Genomic DNA, 16,208 nt, shown 5'->3' on the forward strand with positions numbered 1-16,208 from the left:
CAGTTACCTACAGAAGGTTTCGGATGGATTCGGTTTACTCAGTAAAAGCACTCCTACCTCCGAACTGCTTCATGGCATCAATAGATCTGAAAGATGCATACCTGCATATTCCAATCGCAGAGTCCCACCAGCGTTTTCTCAGACTGGCAGTGAGAACTCCAATGGAAGTACTATACCTTCAGTTCAGAGCGCTTCCTTTCGGACTATCCTCTTCCCCCCGAATCTTCACCAAAGTGATGGCAGAAGTTCTGGCATTTCTGCGTCTCAGGGGAATCTCGGTGATCGCATATCTCGACGATCTCCTTCTGTTTGCCCCTTCCCCAGCACAATTAATTCAGGATTTACAGGTCACAAGAAACCTGTTAGTAAGCCTGGGTTGGCTCCTGAACCTGGAGAAATCCAACTTAATCCCTTCCCAGAGGGTCACTTTCCTAGGGTACGAGTTGGACTCAACAGTACAAAGGGTCTTTCTTCCTTTGGAAAAAAAAATTCAAAAGATAGACAGGGCTCTGTTGTGTCTTCAGGGCAACCACCAGATCTCCATAAGGAAGATCATGTCAGCGCTAGGGTTGCTGACATCCGCTCTTCCAGCGGTTCAGTGGGCAGGGTTACATTACCGCCCTCTACAATTATTTGTGCTGAAGGTTTGGGATCACAGCCAGGAATCTTTGGATTCTCTGGTTTCGATTCCAGATCAGGTAAAGAGGTCCCTCTGGTGGTGGAGGAAGGGAGCAAATTTGTCCCAAGGTCTAGAGTGGGTCATGCCAACCTCCAGGGTGGTCACGACCGATGCAAGCAGCTCAGGTTGGGGGGCACACCTAGACTCCCAATTAATACAGGGTATTTGGGAAAAGAGGGACTCGAGATCCTCGAATTGGAGGGAGCTGAGGGCAGTAGATCTAGCTCTCAGAACCTTTCAGAAGGAGCTTCGGGGGAATCACGTAAGGGTAAGGTCGGACAACTCCTCAGTGGTAGCTTACATCAACAGACAGGGGGGCACCAGGAGCAAGTCCTTATGGGCCCTAGCGGAAGCCATCCTCAGATGGGCCGAAGCAAATATCCTGTCCCTTTCAGCAGTCCACTTGAAGGGAGAACAAAATCAGGTGGCAGATTTTCTCAGCAGGAGAACTCTGAGAGAAGGCAATTGGGTTCTCAAGCAGGAAATATTCGAAATGATCACCCGGAGATGGGGGATTCCTGCAATAGATCTCTTTGCCGCAAGGGAAAATGCGAAGGTAGCAACGTTCTTCTCCATAAACAGGGGGGACGGGGCATTGGCGGTGGACGCACTAGCACAGAGTTGGGGTTTCTCCAGGTGCTATGCTTTCCCCCCTCCAGTGCTCATTCCAGCAGTATTAAGGAAATTTCAAGTGGAGAACACTACCCTCATTCTAATTGCACCTCACTGGCCCAGGAGGCCGTGGTTCTCGATCTTGAAGGGCCTGTCTGTAGAACCCCCCTGGATTCTCCCAGTGCAGGAGGATCTCCTGTCTCAAGGTCCGGTGTTCTGCCCTCAGGTAGGACGATGGAACCTGGCAGCGTGGCTTCTGAGGAAGAATTGCTAAAAGCCAAGGGCTTCTCAGACCGGTTGGTAGCCACTCTTCTAAACTGTAGGAAAAAGGAAACCCAGTCCATTTACTTAAAGGTATGGAAACGGTTTAACAGCTGGTGTTCAGAGGGTTCCTTCAACGTGCATAGCCCTATAGCCGTTCTAGAGTTCCTACAGGCAGGGGCGGATAAGGGGTTAGCGCTTGGAACACTAAAAGCTCAGGTTTCCGCTTTGAGCGTGTTTTTAGAGAAACATCTAGCGTCAGATCCTTGGGTCGTAAGGTTCTTCAGGGCCCTAGGTAGGCAAAGACCAGCTTCAAGCTCCCCCTTCCCGGTTTGGGATCTTTCTTTAGTTTTACAGGTTCTCACAGGGGAACCTTTTGAGCCGTTAGAATCTTGCTCATTAAAGCTGATCACTCTCAAAACGGTGTTTTTGGTAGCGATCACTACAGCAAGAAGAGTAAGTGAACTCGAAGCCCTTTCTGTCAGGGCTCCCTTTTTTCAGGCTTTTCCGGATCGTCTGGTTTTGAAGATAGATCCGGCCTTTTTGCCTAAGGTAGCTTCTAGTTTCCACAGGATGCAGGAGATCGTGCTACCTACATTTTGTTCAAATCCAGTTAGAGAACAGGAACACATGTTTCACAGACTAGATGTTAGAAGATGTGTTCTTTATTATTTAGACTGCACAAGTCAGTTCAGAAAGACAGATTCACTTTTTGTTTTATTTTCAGGGGCCAGGAAGGGTTCCAAAGCCTCTAGACGTACCATAGCTAGATGGTTAAGGTTAGCCATTGGGCAGGCATACGTGGCAGGGGGATTAGATCCTCCAGCGGGCATTAGAGCACACTCAACCAGGGCCGTGGCAACTTCTCAGGCAGAGTGGGCTGGTGCGTCTCCGGAACAGATCTGTAGAGCTGCAACGTGGTCCAGTTTTTCTACGTTTGTGAGGCACTATAGACTGGATCTTCTGTCAGCCAAAGACCAAGCCTTTGGTCGAAAGGTGCTACAGGCAGTAGTCCCACCCTAAGGTAATATACTCGCTTATCCTCTCTAAGGTGGCTGTCCTGAAAGACGATTGGGGAAAAATGGAATTACGTGTTCTTGTGTCTCCCCAGTTTGGCCGGAGGTACTCTGGAAGAACTGAGGAACTAAGGGAGGAGGAGGCTTAAATTTTGAAATTGAAGGCGGTGTTTCCTCAGAGGGGAGGAGCCGGTGTCTCTCTAAGGTGGCTGTCCTGAAAGACTCCTGGAAAAGGACATTACCGGTACGTAATTCCATTTTTTCTTCATATACATTTGTTGACCTGTAATTAGTAGCGCGAAGGCTTCACTTATTATTTTATTTAACCCAAGCAATTTGTTAAATTAGTAAGTATCTTACAATTTAACAAATTGTTAACAGTTCTTACAAGACCGCGTGGATAAAGGACTGGCCATTAGTACTTTTTGAAGGTACAAGTTGTGGCCCCCATCTGTGTTTCTAGAGCAAACCCTGGCATTAGACCCACTAGTTAGCAGGTTCTTTAAGGGGTTAGCCAGAATTAAACAGGTTCCTTTTAAAATTTTACCCAAATGGGACATGTCAATTGTGCTACAGGGATGGGTAAAATGGTCACAGGAAGAAGAGCCCTCCTTAAAATGGATCATGCTCAAAACAGTGTTCCTAGTGGCTATTTCCACAGCTAGACGCATTAGTGAGCTTCGGGCACTTTCTATAAAAGAGCCTATTTTACAAGTTTTTGAAGACAGGCTGGTGCTACATGCAGACCTAGGATTTTTTTCCAAGATAGCGACAAAATTCCATAGAACACCTTCGTTCTGTGGGCCTCCCACCAATCCAAGGGAAGTAGAATTCCACCAACTGGATGTGGGAGCCTGTGTTTTTCAGTATCTGGAGATGTCAAAAAACATTAGAAAATCCAATGCACTATTTATTTTACGTGCGGGTAAAAAATTGGGGTCGCAAGCTTCAAAGAACACAATTGCGAGATGGATAAAACGGGCTATTGTGGAAGCTTACAAAATTATGAGACTGGAATGTCCTTTTTCCCCCATGGCTCACTCCACACGGGCACTATCGACCTCTTGGGCAGAGCAAACTGGAGCGACACCATTATCATTGTCAACGGCCTTTGGGTTTTCACCAAAGTGCTTACCCTGATTTTAGCTCTACTTTTGCTAAGGTAGTTAATGTTGTGGGGTAAAGGACCTGCCTTCCCTGTCATCTACCATATGCTACAGGCTTTGCAGAGCTTTGGTTTGATCCTCGCCTGAAAAAGTTATCGCTGAACCCATCTTGCATATTGAGGTACTAGGGTGTGACACTGGACACTGCCCTTTCCAGAACCTTTTTTTTTCCCTGGGGAAAACTTTGCTTTATTTGTTCTCATGCCAGGACCCTCTTGGAAGCTCTCAATTCCTGCTTGCATGAGGATCTTGGGTCTCATGGTTGCCTACCATACACCCATCTTCACCATTGCAACTCATCATTCTGACTGCATGGGACAAACCGATTCGGTTCTTGGACAACCCTATTTGTCTGAACCCCAAAGCCAGTCTATTCCTAGCGTGGAATCTTTCGAACTTGGTGCTGAATTTAGGGAAGCCCTTTCCTCTACAGTTGTGTAAGGTTCTCACAATGGATGCCAGCCTTATTGGATTGGGGAACAGTCTTGAACGCCTCCTCAGTGCAGAGGAAATTTGACTTTGTATCTTCTTCCCATACTTGAATGCGAGGCAATTCAGTTTTCCCTTCAGTACTGGGCTCTTCTATTCAGAGGACATCTGTCCAGAATTCAGGCTGACAATGCCATAGCTATAAACCTTCATCAGTCATCAAGGCACCAGAGGTCATGCTGCTTTTAAAGAGAGCAGACTTGATCCTCCTCTTTGGGCAGAACTGCAAATTTTGCCTCTGTTTAACATCCACATGAGGGTTCTTCTTGTTCCAACTTGGAGCATGAGCCAAACCAAACAGCCTTCACCTCAAAGGCTAATCGCCACCAAAGGAGTCAGGTGCATGCTTACCATGTGGCCCGGACCCTCTAATTTAAAGGCAGGTCTGACAGGCTTTTGGGAAATCCCCATATAGAGCCGCATTCGGTCAGGCAGCCTTGGGATAGACCTCCGGCAAAGACCATAGTGTAAAACCTTTAAAACCCAGACGGAGCACTGTGCCCATGTCATTGTGTGTACTGGACATGATGACCAATGTTGCCTGCCAAATTTGTTTGATATGTGCATTTTTATCTATGCAAGTGTTATTTTAATACAATAAATAGCAGGTTTTACACTATCCAGTGCTCTTTCATTTCTACATGGTCTTTGCCGTAGTATCGGAAGTCTATCACTCAGCCTGTTCGTTCCTTCGGCAGAGACACACGATCTACCTCTCTGCCCGTTGTCTTGGCTCTTGATCGGATAGATTGATAGTAGTGCAAGCCATTGGCTCCCACTGCTGTCAATCAAATCCAATAATGCGGGGGAGGGCGGGCCGAGTCCCGCATTCTGTCTGACTACACAGAAGCAGGACTCGGGAGCATGCCTGCACAGGTGTCCACCTTAGAAGAGCCTTCTCGAGTGTGGGCACTTGATGTGGGGGGGAGGAGGTACCATCACCATTGGGGGACTTCAGAAGCCTGTGCAAAATGAACTGCACAGTGGAGGTAAGTATGGCATGTGTGTTATTTAAAAAAATAAATAAATAACTTTACAACCCCTTTAAAGCTAGGTTCACACCATACAGGTATGATGGAGTGCATGTGTTTCCAGCAGCCTATTCATTTGAATGGGCTGCCCTATGCGTGGGAAATGCTAAAAAGCATTCCCTGACCCTGTTCCAAAAATGCATCACGCGTGAGCCTGATTTTTTGCACGCTCCAGCTTTCATAAATAAGGGTTGTCCTTCAAAACAATCGTCAGATTGACATTCTTTTCTACCACAGTGATGGGGAAAATTTGAAGGAGCAGAATAGAAACTTCTTGATCAAAGGAATTTTCAGACCGTGTATGTGGTTTTCGTTCAGAAATGACATTAATTTTAAAACTGAATGTTTAAAAGTGAAATTTTCAAAGGACATTCTTTCATTCAGGGAATGTACAAAGATTTATTTATCGTACATCACGGAACACAGTGCCACAGTAATAACTGTATGGGTTATATGGCACACCCTGAACAGAAAGTTCAATTCCCCATATAACCCCTCCCCTTACCAGGAGTACCTCAGTTTTTTCCCAGTGTCTTAGGTGTTGGTCACGATTAAAGATGTGCTGTGCTGAGCTCCAGTGTAATATTCCTTACTGGAGCAAGCCATGCAACCAGATCCATTCAAAGTGCCTTTTCCAGGCCGAATTGAATGGTACCCGGGTCTCATGTCCAAAGAAACAAAGTTTTACCTGAAACGCAGAGCTGGATGCTGGGATCCAGTATTTGTTTGTTTTTTTCAGCCATATTCCTGGCGGGGTGCTTTTTACAGGCCCAGGGCTGTGCATCTCCTGATTAAAAAAGAAAAAAGGGGGCCCCAGTCCCTCAAGGTTTTCTAAACGGAGCCCACCGAGAGAGGTGAAGATTGGGTCTGTTGCCACCCCTGCAGCTGGATAAGGTAAGGGTGATTCCTAAGAAATTTTTCTAATTCTTGTGGGCTTTTTCCTTTAACCACGTCCTTGACTTCGTGCGGGTATATCTGACTGATGCCTGTAGCTACAGGCATCATTCAGTATCATTGTTTGCAGGCAGCTATTCTGTGCACGATAAGAATGATCATAGCGGCAGTTCCGCCGCTTGATCGTTCTTATAGGCAACGGGAGGGGACATCCCCCACCGCCGCCATCTGGTACTTCTCCGGTCTCTGCTGTGCAATCGGGGGCCTTGAGAAAGAATCGGACACTGCCAGATGACGACCATAGAGATTTCCGGTCATCTCTATGACCATCGGAGGCCCGGGCGTCCCATGTAAACAAAGCTGCAGTCGTAGCTGTCAGCATGAGATCGGTGATTTTTTTTTTTTTTTTTTTCCTGATCTCATCCTTTATAGCCTGGAGGAGAGATGACCCCGCATCTCTCCATAAAGAGGACCTGTCATGATAGATTCCTATTACAGGGATGTTTACATTCCTTGTAATAGGAATAAAAGTGATAAAAAAAAATTTAAAAATTTAAAACGCCCCTGTGTGCGTGTTCGCGCTCAGATGCGAACACGCACACATGTCCCACCCACATATGTTTAAACCACACATGTGAGATATCGCCATGTGCGTTAGAGCTAGAGCAACATTTATAGCACCAGACCTCCTCTGTAACTCTAAACTGGTAACCTATAATAAAAATTTAAAGCGTTGCCTCTGCAGATTTTTAAGTAACAAAGTTTGGCGCCATTCCATGAGTGTGCGCAATTTTAAAGCGTGACATGTTGGTTATCTATTTACTCGGCGTAACATTATCTTTCACATTATAAAAAAAATTGGGCTTACTTTACTGTTTTGTTATTTTTTTTAATTCATGAAACTGTTTGTTTTTCCAAAAAAAGGCATTGCAATGGCCGCTATTTTATTCCCTAGGGTGTCTCCTAAAAAAATATATAATTTTTGGGGATTCTGAGTAATTTTCTAGAAAAAAAATTATGATTTTTACATGTAAAAGAGGAGTGCCAGTATTGAAGTGGATAAAGTAAACGTTGCTATGCCTATAGTCAGCACCGGGGGCTGTCAAGAGCACATAACTGTTCCATGCTTGTCTGCACGCTTCCCCCAGCCCAGACTCCAAGTAAAGTCATGGGAAAGGGGGGGGGTTTCTTCTCCAAGGAATGCCCCCCCTGGATAGCTTCCTCCAGGCAGGGGGAAGCACGCTCACGCAGGAAACAGTCTAATTTTAAAATTGATGAAGGAGGGGGGAGCGTGGGTGGTCAGGGGAATGGAGGATGGGGCTTAGCGGCGTTGGCGCAAATTGAGAGTCCACAACGCGGGCTGCATAGTTTATAAAATGCACCTTTTTCAGGTGCATACAGCTAGGAGGGACACAGAGCGGACGAGTGACATGTGAGTTGGTGACACAGCAATTCCCAGGCACATTTTACTTTAAAGCATCAGGCTGAGCTTAATAGCAGCTAGACTATTACTCAGCAGTGGGTGCATTTTTGGTGGTACCTCTGTGTGTGTGCTCAGCACTGTGATCAGAGGAGGTAGTTCTAATACCACAAAGGCCAAGGACACAAAGGGGTCGCCCTCAGGTCCTAAGGACCCTCCCTCTGCAACACCATCCCGATATAAGGAGGCTTGCCAGAGAGAACCATCAGGGTCATCGGGGGCTGCAGTTGCTTCTGACACTTCAGCCCCTGTCTATATAACGGAGCAGATCTTCTCCTCAGTTATGAGTGGTTTAGAGGAAAGATTGGCTGCTTTAATCGCATCTTCAAGGAGTGGAAGAAAACACATTCTACCACCCAGGGTCCTCAAACTGAGGAGCTGTGGGAGGGGGAAAACAAATCCGCCTCAGGGGACAGTGAAAAGGCTGTTGATTCCTCTTCCATGGGATTAAGTGGGAAAGGAGCTTCTTCAGCTTCACATGCTGAGAAATTGTGTTCGCTCCACATTTAAGCTACCCTTAAGAAAGTCCGTTAAAGAGCCCACTTTCTGTTTGGGTTCATTAAAGCCTCCGCAAGCCACTCAGATGAGCACTTTTTTTCCTCCCAAAAAGTTTTTAACACTTTAGCCTATGGAGGAATTTTTTTTTTCTAAGGTGTGGAGTATACTAGCAATTAACACTGCAATATCCTCTGTGAATACAAGTTTGACTTGTCTGGTTGACAATGCACAAATGCTTAGGGATCCAACTGATGAAAAAATTGGAATTCCTGTTAAACATTTTCTCCTTGACGGGTTCAGTGGCTCAACCTGCAGGAGCAGCAATTGGGGTATGTCAATTCTTGAGAGACCATTTGAAACAGGTACTCAAGGTGTTCCTTGAACAGCAGGCCCAGAAATGAGCTGATCTGCCAGCGGCTTTGTGTTTTACAAATGACACAGTCAGAAATTCTATTCTTCAAACCTCTCGCCTTACGCTTGGGTTGGTACATATGCGTAGAATCTTATGGTTTAAAAAGTTGGTAAGCCGAAGCGCCATGCAAAAGCTCCTGGCTGCTTTTCCTTCTGCTGTGAAAAGCTATTTTTCCAGTGCTCAGGGCATCAGCCTCCAGGCAAACGCGTCGGCCTCTGCTGTCAGGTTCAAGAGGTAAAAAAAAAGTCCTGGGGGAGGAAACGCGCAAGACAGAACGCTAAAGCCACTTTATGACATCAACCTAGAGAAATCTTCTTTAGAGAGGATTAAGGTACTTGGGTCTGGTCATAGATACAGCCCAGAAGAAGGGGTCTTTACCCCAGGCAAAGGTCAGCACCATAAAGGAGCTGGTCCAGGGGGTCAGGGCAAAGAAGAGTCCTTCTATTCACCTTTGTATGAGGTTTTTGGGGAAGATGGTGGCTTCATTCGAGACTGCTGCAAGACAGTATCCTATCCGTCTGGAACAAGATTCAGGCACTAGATTTTTCAAGGCGTTTGTTGACAAAAATGCGCCAGGACCTCAATTGGTGGAGGATATCCAAGAATCTGCAAAAAATCGTTCTTAGGCTGGGTTCACACTGGAGCGATGCTGGAACGCCGCAAATCCGCTGCGTTTTCCCGCATCGCATGCCTCCCGCCGACAGTTCACACTGCCCTATGCGGACTGCTGGGAGTGTCAGTGAAATGTTAATGACACCCCCAGATCAGTGCGCATATCGCAGTGCGCTCTGCAAACTCGGACAGGAATCGGATCGCATGGTGTGAACACCCATGCGATCCTATTCTGCTGCGGACCAAAAAAAGGGTCCCGTGCGAGTTTGCGGCAGGTGCGATGCAAATTCAGCCATACTATCTGTATGGCTGAACTCGCATCACACTGAGATCGGATGTGATTTGCACTGCAGTGCGGTGCGAATCACATCCAGTTCTCGCTGCCGCAGCGGTGTGCACCCAGCCTTACTGGGCAGTCCTGAAAGAAGCGTCTGTCCAAGGGAAATGGTCCACAACCAAAAGGACCTTGCCCATCAGCATTCTAGAAATTCGGCAGTGTGTCTAGCCCTAAGGGCCTGGGCATTCAGGTTGCAGTATTCTGTCAGGATTCAATCCGACAATGCCACAGTAGTAACTTATATCGATCACCAAGGGGGCACCAGAAGTCAGGCAGCCCAGTCACATATCCTAACCTGAGCAGAAAGACGTGCCGTGCATATCAGCAATCTTCATTCCAGGGGTAGAGAACTGACAGGCAGACTACTTAAGTCGCCAGCAGTTGTTCCCGGGGGAGATTCCCTCACCCCGACGTCTTCCTGGCTATATGCCAAGATGGGGGATCCTGGATGTAGCCACCAGGTTCAACAACAAAGTCGACAACTTTGTGTCAAGAACAAGGGATCCACACGCATGGGGATTAGATGCGTTGGTGACCATGTGGGGGAAGTTCTCAATGTTTTTTTTTTTTAATTCCCTCCTATTCTGCTGCTACCTTAACTTCTTTGCAGGATCAAGCAGGAAAGGAAGTTGGTAGTTCTTGTGGCCCAGAAGATCTTGGTATGCAGAAATGGTAAAGATGGTGGTAGGGGCATCCAGACCTGCTATAGCAGGGACCAGTGTCCCATCCTACTTTACAAATGCTAAATTTAACAGTTTGGCTATTGAAACCCACATTTTAGGGATTGTGGGCTTTCAGGCTCAGTGATGCGTACCTTGATTTAATGCAAGGAAATCAGCTTCCAGAGTCATTTATCATAGAGTCTGGAAAGCATATGCTTTTTGGTGTGAATCCAGGGTTGGCATCATAGGAAGTATGTCATGGGTAAAATTCTTGCCTTTCTGCAAATAGGGCTATAGATGAAGCTGGCCTTGAGTATTATCAAGGACCAGATTTTGGCGTTATCGGTATTGATTCAGCGTCCGCTCGCCTAGCATTTTTTGATTCAGAGCTTTAATCCACCGGTTAGAGCACCCCTGAACCCGTGGGGCTTGAATTTTAGTTCTTTCAGCATTACAGAAATGGCCTTTTGAGCCGATACAACATTCCTTTGGCCCTTTTTGACAAGGAAACTAGTTTTTCTGGTAGCCATTTCTTCTGCAAGAAGTGTATCAGAGTTAGTGGCTCCTTCGCGCAAAGAGTCATATTTAATCATTCACAAGGATGGCGTAGTACTGCATCCTCATCCTAGCTTTCTGCCAAAGGTGGTTTCAAGTTTTTACCTAAAGCAGGATATTTTAACTTCGTTTTTTTCCAGAAATTCTAAGGAAGAAAAGTCACTACATCTTTGGATGTAGTGAGAACAGTTAAGATCTGTTTGAAGGCGACTGATCGGATTCAAAAAACGGATATCTTGTTCATATTGCTTGAAGGTCCTAAGAAAGGACAGGCAGCATCAAATCCACTATTTCCGAATGGATTTGGCAGATAATTATTCAAGCTTATAGCTTGAAGAAGGTTCCACCTTTTAGGACAAAGCGCACTCCACCAGGGCTGTTAGTGCTTCGTGGGCAGTGCATCACCAAGCCTCCATGGCTCAAATTTGCAACCTGGTCTTCAGTCCATACGTTCACCAGATTCTATCAGGTGGATGTAAGAAGACATGAGGATATCGCCTTTGGGCACAGTGTGCTGCAAGCAGCAGTATAGATCCTCAGGTCTGATTGCACCCTACTTTTGTTATGTCCCCTCACCTCATGTGGCATTGCTCTGGGACATCCCATACAGTTATTACTGTCGCTCTGTATCCCGTGATGTACGATAAAGAAAATAGGATTTTTATAACAGCTTATCTGTAAAATCCTTTTCTTGGAGTACATCACGGGACACAGCGGGTCACTCCCCTCTTTCTGGTTACACGTGTATTGCTTTGCTACAAAATTGAGGTAAGGGCAGGGGTTATATGGGGAATTGAACTTCCTGTTTTAGGGTGTGCCATTGTGCATCGACTGAAGATGCCATATAACCCATACAGTTTTATTACTGTGGCCCTGTGTCCCTTAATGTACTCCAAGAAAAGGATTTTACAGGTAAGCTGTTTAAAAATCCTATTTTCTTTTTTTTTTATTTCTTGTATGAATAGTCTCGTCCGAAAACCAATGTGTATTGCCAGCATAAAGCTCAGTTCACACCTATACAGTTGGCTTTTGATCCGTTTCTACAATGCTTTTTGCTGCGCTTTGCGTTTTTTGCATTTTTTTTTCTTTTTTTGGTCAATTTGTTGTTGGGCAGAATAAAAAAAAAATGCAAATTGCTGCAAAAACTCACTCCTTGCTTTTCTGCAGATTCTCCATTGGAGTCTATTGAACCAAAAAAAAGCACAGTTTTGCATTGAAAAAGTCCTTGACCCTTTCCAAATACGCAGAGGCTGAAAAAAGCATGGATGTGAAAACCATGTTAAATGAACTGTAATGCATTTCTGCAAAAAACCCATAGGTGTGAACCAGGCCTAAGACACTTAGTAGCAGCAGCATGCTTTTTTTTTCTTTCTTTTTTTTCCTCGCCTGTCATCATGGGGTTAAAACTTTTTAGTACAAAAAGAGCAGATAATTGATCATTTTAAATATAATGCACAATACTGGTAAACTTTTACTATGGAGGTAATAAAAGGCATTACAATTACATTTAGTCACCACCTTCTTTGGGTTTAGATGCTGATCCTCCCTGCACACAGTCTTTAACCATTTGACATCCACGCTGTGACTGTCATTCGGATGTGAATTCCCGGGAGGCCGTCATAGGACGGCCTCCCCTGTGCACGCTCCCTGCGCGTGCCGTGATCACCGGTCCCGGCCCCTTACCACGTGATCAGCTGTAAGCCAATGACAGCTGATCACATGATCAAAACAAAAGCTCGGTGATAGCCTTTTTTTTCCTCCTCCGCTGTCAGCGTGAGAAGAAAAAAAAGCGATCACCGGCTCATCTTAAAGGGACATCGGTCCCGAAACAGAAGAGGCAATTATGCCTCGTTTATGCCATCTGAAAGTGCCCACAATTTCCACCTATAAATGCCCACAAGTGGTGCCAATCAGTGCCCCCTAGAAGTGCTGCCTATCAGTGCCCATCACTGCCACCTATCGGTGCCCATAAGTCCCGCTTCATCAGTGTACATCAATGACGGACAAAAATTAGTTTTTTTTTTTTATTTTTTTTATTCAGTCTTTACATTTGTTTAACAAAAAATAAAAATCATTTGGGTACAGTGTTGTATGACTATACAATTGTCATTCAAAGCGCATCAGCGATGAAAGCTGAAAAATGTTCTGGATAGGAGGGGGGTTTAAGTGGCCAGTAAGCAATGGTTAACTGCTTCAGCCCTGGAAGAATTTACCCTCTTCTTGACCAGAGCACCTTTTGCAATTCAGCACTACGTCGCTTTAACTGACAATTGCACGGTCGTGTGACGTTGTACCCAAACAAAATTGATGTCCATTCCTCCCCACCCCCCCACAAATAGAGCTTTCTTTTGGTGGTATTTGATCGCCTCTGCTGTACTTATTTTTTGCGCTGTAAACAAAAAAAGAGCGATTTGACACATTTTTGGAACCATTGACATTAATACAGCGATCAGTGCGGTTAAAAATGCATTGCTTACTGTAAACATCTCACTGGCAGAGAAGGGGTTAACACTAGGGGGCGTTGAAGGAGTTAAATGTGTGTCCTAGGGAGGTGATTCTAACTGAAGAGGGCGGGACTAACTACAGAAAGTGACAAATTGGGGATCCTAGCTAATAGGAACACGCGCTCTGTCACTCCTGTCAAAACAGGGAAGTGTGTGTTTACACACACTCGTCCCTGTTCTGTGTCTCCTGGTCACGATCGCTCGTGGCCGGCGGTTATCACAACCGTTGACCACAAAGCAATCGGCACCCCCGCTATGCAGCGGGCAGAGGCCTGCTATCCGGACCTCACAAGATCACGTACAGTAACGTGATTTCACGCAGGGGAGCCAGCCTGCCACTGTAAAACTGCGGTGGCTGGTCCGGAAGCGGTTAAAGTAATGCGTGTGGTTTTTTTTTTTGTTTTTTCCCCACTTCAGCCCCGGAAGATTTTACCCCCTTCCTGACCAGAGGACTCTTTACAATTTGGCAGTGCGTCGCTTTAACTGACAGTTGTGTGGTCATGCGACGCTGTACCCAAACTAAATTTTGCGTCCTTTTTTTCCCACAAATATAACTTTGTTTTGGTGGTATTTGATCCCCTCTGCGTTGTTTTTTTTTTTTTTTGTGCTGTAAATAAAAAAAAGACCAACAATTTTGAAAACCATTTTTTAAAATTTCTGCTATAATAGCCCCAAAAAATATATATAAAAAACTAAAAAATTCTTCCTCAGTTTAGGCCAATATGTATTCTACATATTTTCGGTTAAAAAAATCACAAAAAGGGTATATTGATTGGTTTGTGCAAAAGTTATAGCGTCTACAAAATAGGGTATCGATTTATGGCATTTTTATTATTAATTTACTTTGTATTAGTAATGGCAGTGATCTGCGACATTGTGGCGGACAGATTGGACACTTTTGACACTATTTTGGGACCATTGACATTTTATATAATGATCAGAGCTAAAAATAGCCACTTATTACTGTACAAACGGCACTGGCAGGGAAAGGGGGTTAAACACGAGAGGGCGATCAAGGAGTTAAGTGTGTTCCCTCAGCGCTGCCTAACTGTAGGGGGGATGGCCTACCACTGACATGACAAATCGATGACAGGGAACAGTAGATCTGTCATGTTACTAGGCAGAACAAGGAAATTCCATGTTTACATTTGGCAATTCCCTGTTCTGCCTGTCTTCGCTGTGATCGCGGGCAGCTGACACACATGGAGTCGGCAGGGGCACACGGCGAGCGCGTGCCTGATATCCTGCTTTTGCAGACTGGCATACGTCATTTGCACAGGTGTGCCATTCTGCCGATGTATATCGCCGTGAGCCTATCGGCAAGCAGTTAAACAACAAACATTTTATACTTGGCTGCTCTGTGTAATAGTTTTGCACAGAGCAGCCCTGATTCTCCTCTTCTGCCCCCCCCCCCCCCCACGACGCTTCTGGCTCTTCCTGCCCTCAGCGTGCCCCAATAGCAAGCTGAAAAATATAGTATAGAGTGCACCTGTAGCAAGGTAAAAAACACTTCTGATTTTAGAACCACTCACTCCCTGCCCAAGACTACATGTCCAAAGTGCAATTGCTCCTCACACATTTACAAGTTCTCAGGCACTAACTGACATGGATGTTTACTGAGCTTTATGTGTGCTGCACTGCATTTCCTGATATGTAAACAAGTAATGCATTCTCTATGCAGGCCGATTAATCGGGGGGGGGGGGGGGGGGTGTATATGTATAGAAGTCGGACAGTGGGATGCCAATATTCAAATGTGAGATGCAAAACTGGTGAATCCTCAAAGTGAAAGATCAGTAGGTGTGGGGCAGATGTAATTTACTCTGTCCGGCTGCCAGCTCTTCAGCTGTGTGGTTTGTAACATTACAGGGCTCGGTCTGATGCTGGAGAGAGGGGCCAAATTCCCCGGCTCCCTGATACTCCATAGTTGTTGCCAGTGCTGGACAGAGGTTGGTAGCACTCTGCCCTGTTGCCAGCACTTCTGCTGGGGACTCCACATCATCTGCTCCAGCTAACCGTTGGGGAGGGAGGCTGACTTCCTCCACTCACAGACTGTTGATCTGCTGCTGGGGAGGAAGGATGACCTCCTTCTCTCCCAAACTAGCTGCCCTTAGGAAGGTGAGCCAGCAGCTTCATCTCCCATTCCCTCATCTGGCTGCTGGGATGACATTTCTCTGCCACTGTCTCCCAGGTGCATGGATCCTGGCTGGGAAGGGAAGACAATTTCCTCCACTCTGCCTGCCTTTTGGGGAGGGAGGATGGCAACCACCTCCCTTCTCCCCCTGGATCCAGATCTGCTGCTGGGAAGTGACCATCTCCTTCTCACCCTGGGCCTTGAACTGCCACATTTGTGGGGCAGAGGTCTTGGACCCTCTGTCTGGTTGCCAGCGCTTCAGCTGGAAAAGTTTCTTGTAACTCCACGGATGCTGCTGGTAGGAAAGCCCATGTCCCTGTCGGTGGTGTGGGAGAAAGGCCAGCTGTTGCTTCTCTCAGGAAGGCTGAAGCTGCTGTTGGTGCTGGGCAGAGCTCAGTGATGATCTGCCCTGATGCCAGCTTTTCTGCTGGAGGCTCACTCGGATTGTGGGCTCCTTGAGGGTAGGGATGGATGTGAGTGTGCAATGTACAGGGATAGGGACAATTGTAGGCACTCACTCAGGTTGAACTGGATGGACTGGTGTATTTATTCAACCTTACTAACTATGTAACTAGTCTCTGGAATGGTTAAAAATCTAGGGCACGGGTTGGCGGCGCTTGCACCCAGTGCCAGCACTTTGGCAGGTGACTCGCAATCCACAACATCCTCTGATGAAATCCATACTTTCTGTGATTTGTCCCCTGCGCTGTATCCACATCTCTTCCGAATTTCTCTTCCATGGTGGATGGTATCTGTACCTCTCCTCCAGCTATCTGGACCTTGAATCCAAGTGGAGGTTTGGATGTCCCAGACTGCAGGAAGCATCCCACTGCTTGCCACCAATGTGACGGAACGTCCCACACTCTGC

General features: G+C 46.2%; 1 protein-coding gene across 3 annotated transcripts in view; it reads left to right on the forward strand.

Moving 5' to 3' along the window:
• Window positions 1–16,208, forward strand: part of DHRS7B (dehydrogenase/reductase 7B) — a 158,371-nt gene that overhangs the window by 18,567 nt on the left and 123,596 nt on the right. The window contains exon 2 of one of the 3 annotated variants that reach the window (XM_077448776.1): window positions 2,664–2,812. The exons of the other annotated variants lie outside the window; for them this stretch is intronic. The gene's annotated coding sequence lies outside the window, so the exon portion shown is untranslated. The remainder of the gene's footprint in view (window positions 1–2,663; window positions 2,813–16,208) is intronic. 3 annotated transcript variants of the gene reach the window in all.

This window comes from Lithobates pipiens, unplaced genomic scaffold (genome assembly GCF_037356315.1).
Source record: "Lithobates pipiens isolate NorthernLeopardFrog02 unplaced genomic scaffold, aLitPip1_a1.2 Scaffold_22, whole genome shotgun sequence".
Lineage (NCBI taxonomy): Eukaryota > Metazoa > Chordata > Amphibia > Anura > Ranidae > Lithobates > Lithobates pipiens.